The sequence below is a fragment of the Vicugna pacos genome, chromosome X (genome assembly GCF_048564905.1).
Source record: "Vicugna pacos chromosome X, VicPac4, whole genome shotgun sequence".
Lineage (NCBI taxonomy): Eukaryota > Metazoa > Chordata > Mammalia > Artiodactyla > Camelidae > Vicugna > Vicugna pacos.
The window spans coordinates 38,242,328-38,252,600 of record NC_133023.1 but is presented as its reverse complement, the minus strand read 5'-3'; the positions used below and the strand labels follow the sequence as shown (position 1 = coordinate 38,252,600).

Sequence of the window (10,273 nt, the reverse complement as noted above, 5' to 3'; positions counted from 1 at the left end):
TTCACTAACTGGAATCTGGCTCCTTCCTTTCCTGCTCCTTAGATTAGACTGTAATCTAATTCCTTTTCCCTTGCCACAAGAAAACCACCATCTTTCCCAAGGCTGAATTCTCGGAACATTACGTGGACTCTACCATCAACTCTTAATACCCACCTCTCACCTCAACCCTTACACCATCCTTAAAAAATATATCCAGTGCCACTGACCACACCTGTCATGACAGGATGTCCTAACACGATAGACACCTATCACGTGCAGGTGCTGGAGACAATAAGTCCAACATGAAGTGGGGAGGTAAAGTAGGAAGCAGGGAGAAGGTGAAATAAACATTTTATAATGTATAAAGGTATCGTCAGCAACACAGTTTTATTTGTTTTTTTCAAACATTTATTTACTTATTTATTTTTACTTTTTTTTTTTTTGCTAGTGGAGGTACTGGGGATTGAACCCAGGACCTCATGCATGTTAAGCATGCGCTCTACCACTAAGCTACACCCTCTCTCCAGCAACACAGTTTTAATCCCTTACCCCCAACACCTGGGCTTGAGCCTTTATGTGTTTTCAGTTTTGCCCATTCAAAAATTAGTTTCGTCCATAAACAGAAGATCTACCCTCCATTCGTGGCTCACCTTATTTCAAAACAGTCCAAGAGTCTACAAAGTAATTCTTATTGTATTTCTATAGGTTTCATTCCTATGTCTGTGTTAACAATAAACTACCTTGTTTTATTTTGAAAAGTTTTCAGAAGATTTCAGAAACATTTTATGAGTTTCAGAGAAAAGTTGGTATTTGGTATTTTACGTATTTACCCATAATTCAACTTGCTTGAATATAATGTAACTGCTTCCAGAGAAATAAGGAGAACTGATATACACTTTGGGAATTTTCTCTGTCCCTTTGCAAAATGAAGTGCCCAAATACAGAAGGGAGATTTTTTTCCCTCTATATTTGGACAAGGCTATTGAGACTGTGTGTAACCTGCACCTGGATTTTCTAAAGGGTCTTTCTTTTAAAAACAGGACAGGGTGAATACACTGAAGGGGAAAAAAGGTATTGGGATGTTTTATCCCGTGACGGAGGACGGGATGGGAGGCTAACCCCTAGAGTAGGAAATAGGCTCATAGATGCGTTGATGACTACAGCCAGCAGGTGGCAGCAGGAGGCCACATTAGGAGAAGTCAGGCCCTGGAAAGGCCTTAGCTGGACCTTTCCGCCTAGGAACCAGCAGCTTTGGGGAACTGGTAGAGACTATGATGTGTTTCTCAGAAAAAGGAACGGTGACAGAGTCTTCCAGAAGCTGTTACTGTTTAGTAAATGTTGCTATGATCATTGGGGTGCATGTATCTTTTCAAATTAGTCTTTTCATCTTCTCTGGATATATACCCAGCAGTGGAATTGCTGGATCAAATAAAAATCCATTTTTAGCTTTTTGAGGAACCTCCAATACTGTTTTCCATCATGGCTGTACCAATTTACATTCCCACCAACAGTGTACAAGGGTTCCTTTTAAGAGTCTACATCTTAATTGTTCTCACCACAAAAAAGAAATGAAAATTATGTGATATGATAGAGGTGTTTGCTAATGCTACAGGGATAATCATATTGCTATATATAAATGTACCAAATCAACATGTCACCTTTAATTTACACAATGTTATATGCCAGTTATATCTCAATTAAACATTTAAAAAATGAAAGACAGGGAGCAAGGATGCATGCTGAGGGAGGAAGGGAGACACAGCAGTGAGGGCCTAGGAGAAAGAGTGGGAGGAGGGTCAGCCTCTGACATGCAGATGACAGTGCAGAGTAGGAAGCTGGTCAAAAAGGGTGGGCGTTCTTTCATTTTGCGTGAGCTGGTGATGTCACTGACTTTAAAAAGCTGTAAAAATAAGTGGAAGCAGCCTAAATGTCCATCAGTGAATGAATGAATACACAAAATTCAGTATATCCATACAATGGAGTATTATTTAGCCTTAAAAAGGAAGGATATTCCAACACATGTTACAACACGGCTGAACCTCGAGGACATTACGCTAAGTGAAACAGGACAGTCACGAAAAGATGAATACTGTATGTATGTTAGATGAGAGATCTAGAGTTGTCAAATTCATAGACAGAAGGTCGAATGGTGGCCACCAGACTGAGGGGAAGTGGGCATGGGGAGTTGTTGTTTGGTTTTGCAAGATGAAAAAGTCCTGGAGGTTGGTTGAATGGTACACTTAAAAATATTAAGATGGTAAATAAGGTTCCATCTCTTCTGATCCTTAAGGAGTCGTAGGCCATTCCAGGCAGGGTGGTAGGACAGGATGTGACATCAAGTTAGTATAAAAAGTAATACTATTTAATGTAAATTAAATATTATGAAGTGCCTCACATTTAAATGGCATTTTGCAATTGATACATCTTCCTAACAACTAGTATGGTGTGGGGTGGGTCTCTGTGTTAAAAGTAAGTGGGTAGGTGACATGAAGGGTGAATTCAGAAGCAGGGAGTGAATGGGTTAACAGGGAGGCTGGGGACAAATGCTAGAACTGATGGGCTGAAACAGGTGGAAGAAATAAAAGAGAAAGAGGCAAAGCCACCAGCTCGTGACTTCTTGATTGCTGTTTTTCCTTGGATGTGATAGGTGGTAACCCCAGGGTGGACTGAAAAAAAAAAAAAAGCACGAGCTAAAAGTTGAGAATGATGTTTTATTTGGTGGACTTACTGAGGACAGAAGCCCAGGAGACAGCCTCTCAGATAGCTCTGAGAAACTGTTCTGAAGGGGTCAGGGAACAGCCAGCATATATAGGAGTTTTTGCAACAAAAACCAGATAGTCAGAACATCAAAAGATGTTAATTAAAGAAAAAAACCCAAACACTTCAAGTTAATGAATTTGGCACTTTTCTGTGTATGGGAAGATGTAAGAGTCCGGGCTCCTTGAAATCACTCCTTTGATATGAATCTTAACCCTCCAGGGCCAGTGTCCTGTTTTTCTCCATCCTGAGTCCCCTCAGGGTGCACAGTGGGGGTGGCTTGATGGTCACAACATCCTTTGTTTACTGATATGGCAAGTGACCTTCTTCGTCCACGCTAGTCTTATGTTATTCAACCATTTTCTATTCTTTCTAGGCTCCATTTTTTTTTTCATAAGCTCCGTTCCAAGAAGCAGTACTACTTCATCATTAAAAGTGCCTGTGTTCAGTTTGGCCCTGACCCTTCCCGATTACGTGATCTCGGGCAGGTTATTTCTCTCTCTTGACTTTAGTTTTCTCTCTGATAATCACAGTTCCTGCCGTCTCCAGGCTTTCAATGCATATTTTCTCTTTTCATTTTTCCAGCCCTGTGCCCTCAGGAGCAAATGGTGCCCACCGAGTGAGTGATAGGGAAGACCATCTTTAAGGATTTTCTTCTTTCGGCTTATCTTGGCACAGTATTCTTGAGAATATCGCCAACGTCATCAAGGAGGAAAAGAAATCATTTGCAATACATGGGTTTCATGTTTAGTAAAACTGGATGACTTCAAGCGTTTAGGAGAAAACAGTTGACCTGAGTGTGGAACTGGCTATCCCGCAAAGCTTTTCAGAGATTAGGTGGAAACCTTGAGGGTTGTTTCTGGCAAATGATCTCCAATTTCCCTAACGTATCTGATTACAGCAGTTGAGGTGACCTTCTGAATAATAAGGTACATATTTTCATTCATTCAGCCCGTAGAATTTCAACCGTATTGAGCACCGGGAAAACTTGGGTCTGAAAGTTCAAGAGGCGTTGCTTGTTACATTGCTTATATTCTGATCTGTTGATGATGGTGGTTTTGAATTCCTTCCATTCAATGCGTCCTTACATTCTAATCAAAATCTAAAGTAGGATTCCTCACTTCTTCTATTTGTTAGCAAGATAAATTATCCTAGCTGCTATGAAGATAAAACAACTTCTTTCATTTGGATTTCTCAAACACTGATATGCACTGCTCATTCGAGGGTGTCTGGAAACATTAACTAAAAGAGATTATCTTCCACACAGAGAAAATTCTTAGCTTTAAAACTATTTAACTAAGATCAGTTGATATATTTTATGACTAACACAACTGGACCAACCTGTATTTTATGTTTAGTCGATGAGAAAAATAAACAAAAACCTAATGCCAACCAGATTACACTGTAAAATATTCACATAGTATTTAGGATCAGGAACAAAACCTGTGTGGTCAGTGACCGATGTCCCTCCTTGTCTCAGACATCTTCACTCTCGGACTTTTTTATTAGGATGACCTGGATTCTTTTGTCATATACTTGCCTCTTGAGGCAAAAAGCACATAGTGATCTCCTAAAAATAATGCTTTTAATCCAGAAATGCTCCTTTCTAATTCTCCAAAAGGGAGAATTTCTCTAGGTCATTTCCAGGTTCTTGCAGAGTCAAAAGATACATGAGAGCATATTCTGTAAGCGTGCAGGGACAGATCTGAGAATTCATCACAAGAACCTTTATATCTCATGTGTTCTTGTTACCATTGCTCAGTAACAAATTACCCCTAAAGGTAATGACTTACAATAACCATTTTATTCTGCCCACTAATTCTGTGGGTCAGGAATTCCAATGGAGCACAGTGGAAGTCATTTGTCTCTGTTCCACCATTTTCTGGGGCCCCAGCTGGGCAGGCTAGGCTGGAGTAAATCAAAGTCGGGAGACTAGAGTCCTAGGAAGGCATCTTCATTCACGTACCTGCTGACCGCTGCTGGCTGTTGGCTGGGTCCTCAGCTGGGGATGTTGACAGAACTCTACCTTGTGACCTTTCCAGGTGGCCTCAGGATAGTTGGACCTTTTACATGGTGAGTCAGGGCCTTAAGGTTAGTGTCCCAGGGAGCAAGGCAGAAACTGCATCACCGTTTCTCACCTGGCTTCACAAACGCCCTGCACCACTGTTGCCTCATTCTGTTGATTACAAGTCAATCACAAGCCTACCCCAGTTCAAGGAAAGGAGACAGAGGCCATACTTCTCGATGGAAGGAGAATCAAAGAATTTGTGGACATGCGTGACGGTTAATTTTATGTGTCAACTTGCCTGGACCATGGGGCGCTCAGATATTTGCCTAAACATTATTTCTGAGTGTGTCTGTGAGGATGTTTCCATATGAAGTTGGAAGGAGGAAGGGAGAATTCCATTCTTCCTGCCTGATTCCTTGAGCTGGGCATCAACCTTCTCCACCCTTTTTGCTCCTGGGTCTTGAGCTTTTGGAGTTGGACTGAATTATACCAACAGCTGTCTTGGGTCTCCAGCTTACAGAGAGTAGACTGTGGGGCTTCTCAGCATCCAGAATTGTGTGAGCCAATACCTTATAATGAATCTTTTCATGTATATATGTGTGTGTGTGTGTGTGTGTGTGTGTGTGTGTGTGTGTGTGTTTGTGTGTGTGTGTACATATAGCTATCCTATTGGTTCTGTTTCTCTAGAGAACACTAATACAATGTGTTTTTACATTTTTTATTGACGTATAGTCAATTTACAACATTGTGTCAATTTCTGCTGTACAGCATAATGCTTTAGTCATACATGATCACACATATATTCACTTTCATATTCTTTTTCATTATAGGTTGCTACAGGATATTGAATACAATTCCCTGTGCTCTACAGAAGAAACTTGTTTATCTCTTTTATATATGGTAGTTCGTATCTGCAAATCTCGAACTCAGCATGTTTAAAATTGCCACAATGTGTTAAACTTTCTGTGTTTATCTCTGAAGGATTATATCATGATTCTCAAACAACACATCAGATTGGACAAAAATGATGGGGGAAAAAAAAAGAACTGTCATCTCAGAGATGAATGAAAGGAAGATGGTAGAATTGCCATCAGATACTGAGTGCAGGGGCTCCGCATTTAAGGTTGACTTAGGGAAACTTTCAGCATCAATGACTTAACACCTCTTAAAGGAACCTGGGATCTGTGAATGGCTGTCTCTGGCAGACACTGTCATGTGCCTCCCAGATCTTCTCCCAGGGAAGAACTTGTTGGCCCATTTGCTAGGTGAGCTGTGAGTAGACAGCCTTCAGTGGTCGGCCTTCCCAGAGATTGCTTCGGTTGTAGAGATGCCTTGCTCAAGTCTCGCTTCCAATGATGGATGCAAGAGTATATGGCTTGGCCATTTTGGCCCAGCCTAAGACAACTCTGAGGGGCCATTTTATCTCCATCACTCTCCATAGGGTTGGAAGAGGTTGTTGAGTCTATTTTGAAGCTTGACTTCTTTCTCTGCCCAATTCTTCCTTCCGTTTTTGTTCCAGGTGTTGTTTGCAAGGACACTCTTTGATAATATCTTGCATGCTGAACTTTATCTCAGAGTCTGCTTCTTAGGAAACCCAACGTGCAATATTATCTGGACTCCTGAACTTTACCTCCATGTTATTTCCTATCAACTTTGCCCCAAGTCTGGGAGTCTCATGCATTCCCTGCTTAGTCATGGTATCTCTCTGTGGTAAGCCAAGTTTGACCCAGGTTTAACCTCCACTCAGCTTTTATTTCATGGATTGAGTTTGGAGCCCTGCCCCACTATCCAACTCCCAATATGGTTTTGATGTATATTTTGGGTGCTCAGCCTGGAACACAGTGCTTACCAACATTAAGTATTTACTGAAGGCAATGTCATTAGTTGAAGGTAGACTGGCATGGGAAGAAGACAACCATAGTGTTTTAGACCGCTTTCGGAATCACATATTCATAGCATTGAGGAAAGTCAACAATTTGGTTCAGATGAAAAGAGAGAACACACAGTTGTTGACTGATCTAAAGAACACAAAAAGATCACAGACATAGAAAACAGACTTGTGGTTACCAGAGGGAGAAGGAAGATCGGAAAGGATAAATGAGGAGTTCGAGATTTGCAGATGCTAACTACTATATATAAAATAAATAACAAATTTTTTCTGTATAGCACAGGGAACTATAGTCAATATCTTGTAGTAACCTATAATGAAAAAGAATGTGAAAAGGGATATATGTATGTATATGTATGACTGGAGCATTATGCTGTACACCAGAAATTGACACAACATTGTGAACTGACTATGCTTCAATAAAAAAAGAATGAAATAAAGAACACAAAAAGAAGTCAGCATAGTAAATACACAACTAGAAACCAGTAGTATATTTCAATGACACAGGAAGATGTTTGGTTCCAGATCCCCAAAAGAACCTTACCAGTGGACACACAGTGATAAATAGTAAGTCTGAGAGAAGTAATTTCACATCCAAGCTTCTGGAAGCTCAGCCGTATGGTGACAGAGTACAGTTTAGATCAGAATGCTCAGACATGTGTACAGCCCTTATTTCTCACTCTCATCTCAACTAGACCAACCCAGCCTGGGCCAACTGCTTTTCAGAGCTTACAGCTGTGAGAATGGAATGAAAGTCAGTGGCCCAGACATTCTAGGGGTCTTAGACCAGCTCTAGAGCCAATCCTGAAGGAATGTGTTAGAAGGAGCAATCATAGTGTAAAAATGATGTCCAAGCGTGATGACAGAGGTCACAAATGGACTGAGGCCAGGGTGGCTACCAAAGGTGAGAGTCTATGTATTCAATATCTTATAATAACCTTTAATGAAAAAGAATATGAAAACAAATATATGTATATATATATGCATGACTGAGATATTATGCTGTATACCAGAAATTGGCACATTGTAAATGACTATACTTTAAAAAAAAAGATAACAGTCTGACACCATTGTTTTAGTAGATTATTTGCATTAATGGCCCCGCCCAGTAGCCATCCCCTTTGACATATAACTTTGAGGCTACTCTCATTGTGGAGACTGAATGTACTTTTGTGCCTCTAGATTCTGAGTTTAGCTGCGTGACTTTCTTTGGCCAGTGGCATGGTGGCAGATGTGAAGCATGCAGCGGCATTAAAAAGCATTTGCATGTATCTGCTTCTGCTCTTGCTCCTCTGCCTTCACCATGAGACCATGCCTAGGCTAGCGTGCTGGAGGATGAAGTACATGTGAGACAGAGTCAAGTCAGCCCAGTACCAGCAGAGGCTATGTGAGACAAACCGGCAGCTAACCTATCCCCAGACAGTAGAGTGATCCCAGTGAATAATAGGGGAACCCCACCCCACCCCACCCCCCACCACAGACAATCTGAACCAGTCTAAATTGCTGAGCCACATATTTGAGCTAAATACATGATTATTATTTTCAAGCCACTGAGTTTCAGGGAAATTTGTTACGCAGTGATGTTGTGGAGATAGATAAACTTAGCACTCAAGACTGAACACGTTCTGAGGAAGTGTAGGGAAATGAAGATCAGGTAAGCAAAAGCAGAGGTAAGAATCAGAGTAATATCCATGAGGCAGAAAAGGGGAAAGTGCTTCCCTTGGTGGGTGGAGTAGATGGTTGGGCAGAGGCTGCCCTTTGCTCACATTCCATCTCCAGGGCTGTCCCCTCCACTCCTTTTTTTCAATAGTGCCATGTAGCATACACATTCTGTATGTGTTTTGTCAGATTTATACACAAGTATTTAATTTTTTGGAGATATTGTGAATAATACTCTTTTTCTCCCCAGCTTTTAGAGGTATAATTGACATATAAAGTTGTGTAACTTTAAGGTGTGCAATGTGTTGATTTGATACATTTATAAGTTGCAAGATGATTATTAACATAATATGAGCTACCACCTCCATCCTATCACATAATTACCATTTCCTCTTTGTGGTTAGAACATTTAAGAGCTACTTTCTCAGCAACTTTCCAGTATATAATACAGTTTTATTAGCCATAATCACCATGCTGTACATTGGATCCCCAGAACTTGTTCATCTTATAACTAGAAGTTTCTATCCTTTGACTAGTATCTCCCCATTTCCCCCACCTCCCACCCACTGGCAACAACCATTCTACTCTCTGTGTCTCTGAGTTTGACTTTTTTAGATTCCAAATAGTATTTGTCTTTCTCTGTCTCATTTATTTCACTTAGCATAATGTCCTCAAGGTCCATCTGTATTGTTGCAAATGGCAGGACTTCCTTCTTTCTTATGGTTGAACAATATTCCACTGTGTGTGTGTATGTGTGTGTGTATGTGTATATCTCACGTCTTCTTTATCCAGTCATCTGTTGATGAACACTTAGGTTGTTTCCATATCTTGGCTATTGTAAATAAAGCTGCTATAAACATTGGGGTACATGTATCTTTTCCAGTTAGTGTTTTTGTTTCTTTTGGATATATACCCAGGACGTAGAATTGCTGGGTCATATGGTAGTTCTATTTTTAGTTTTTTGAGACACCTGCATACTGTTTTCCACAGTGGCTGCACAAATGTTCATTCTCACCAACAGTTTACTAGGATTCCCTTTTCTCTACACCCTCACCAAAAGCTGTTATCGCTTGTCTCTTTTGATGATATCCATTCTAATCGGTGTGAGGTGATATCTCGTTGTGGTTTTGATTTGCATTTCCCTGATGATTAGTGATGTTGAGATCTTTTCATGTACCTGTTGGCCAATTGTATATTTTCTTTGGAAAACTCTTTAGTTCCTCTGCCCATTTTTTAATTGGGTTGTCAGTTTTTTTTGCTATTAAGTTGTATAAGTTCTTTATGTATTTTGGATATTAACCCCTTGTCAGATATATAATTTGCAAATATTTTCTCTCATTCCATAGGTTACCTTTTCTTTCTTTTTTTTTTTTTTATTTTTTGATTGTTTCTTTTCCTGTGAAGAAGCTTTTTAGTGTTATGTATGTTAATTTTTGCTTTTGTTGCCTGTGTGTTTGCTGTCACATCCAGGAAATCACTGCTGAGAGCAATGTCGAAGAGATTTTCCCCTGTGCCTTCTTCTAGGAATTTTATGATTTCAGGTCTTAAATTTAAGTCTTTAATCCATTTTGAGTTAAGTTTTGTGAGTGGTATAAGGTGGGAGTCCAATTTCATTCTTCTGCATGTGGTTATCCAGTTTTCCCAGCACTGTATCTTGAAGACACTCTCCTTTCCACATTGGGTATTTTTGGCTTTCTTGTCAAATATTAGCTGACTATATATTCGTAGGTTTATTACTGGGCCCTTAATTCTGTTCCATTGGTCTGTGTGTCTGTTTTCATAATAGAACTGTGCTGTTTTGTTCACTATTAAACTTTGTAGAATAGTTTGAAATCCGGTGCCTGCAGCTTTGTTCTTCTTTCTCAGGGTTGCTTTGGCTATTTGGGGTCTTTTATGGTTCCATACACATTTTAGGCTTTTTTTTTCTGTTTCTGTGAAAAATGCCATTGAAATTTTGATAGGGATTGCATTGAATCTATAGG

At 40.1% G+C, this 10,273-nt stretch overlaps 1 non-coding gene across 1 annotated transcript; it reads right to left on the bottom strand.

Moving 5' to 3' along the window:
- Positions 1–427: 427 nt before the first annotated feature.
- On the bottom strand, positions 428–504 carry TRNAV-AAC (transfer RNA valine (anticodon AAC)). The gene has a single exon. It is a non-coding gene; the product is annotated as a tRNA-Val (tRNA).
- Between the last annotated feature and the right edge of the window lie 9,769 nt (positions 505–10,273).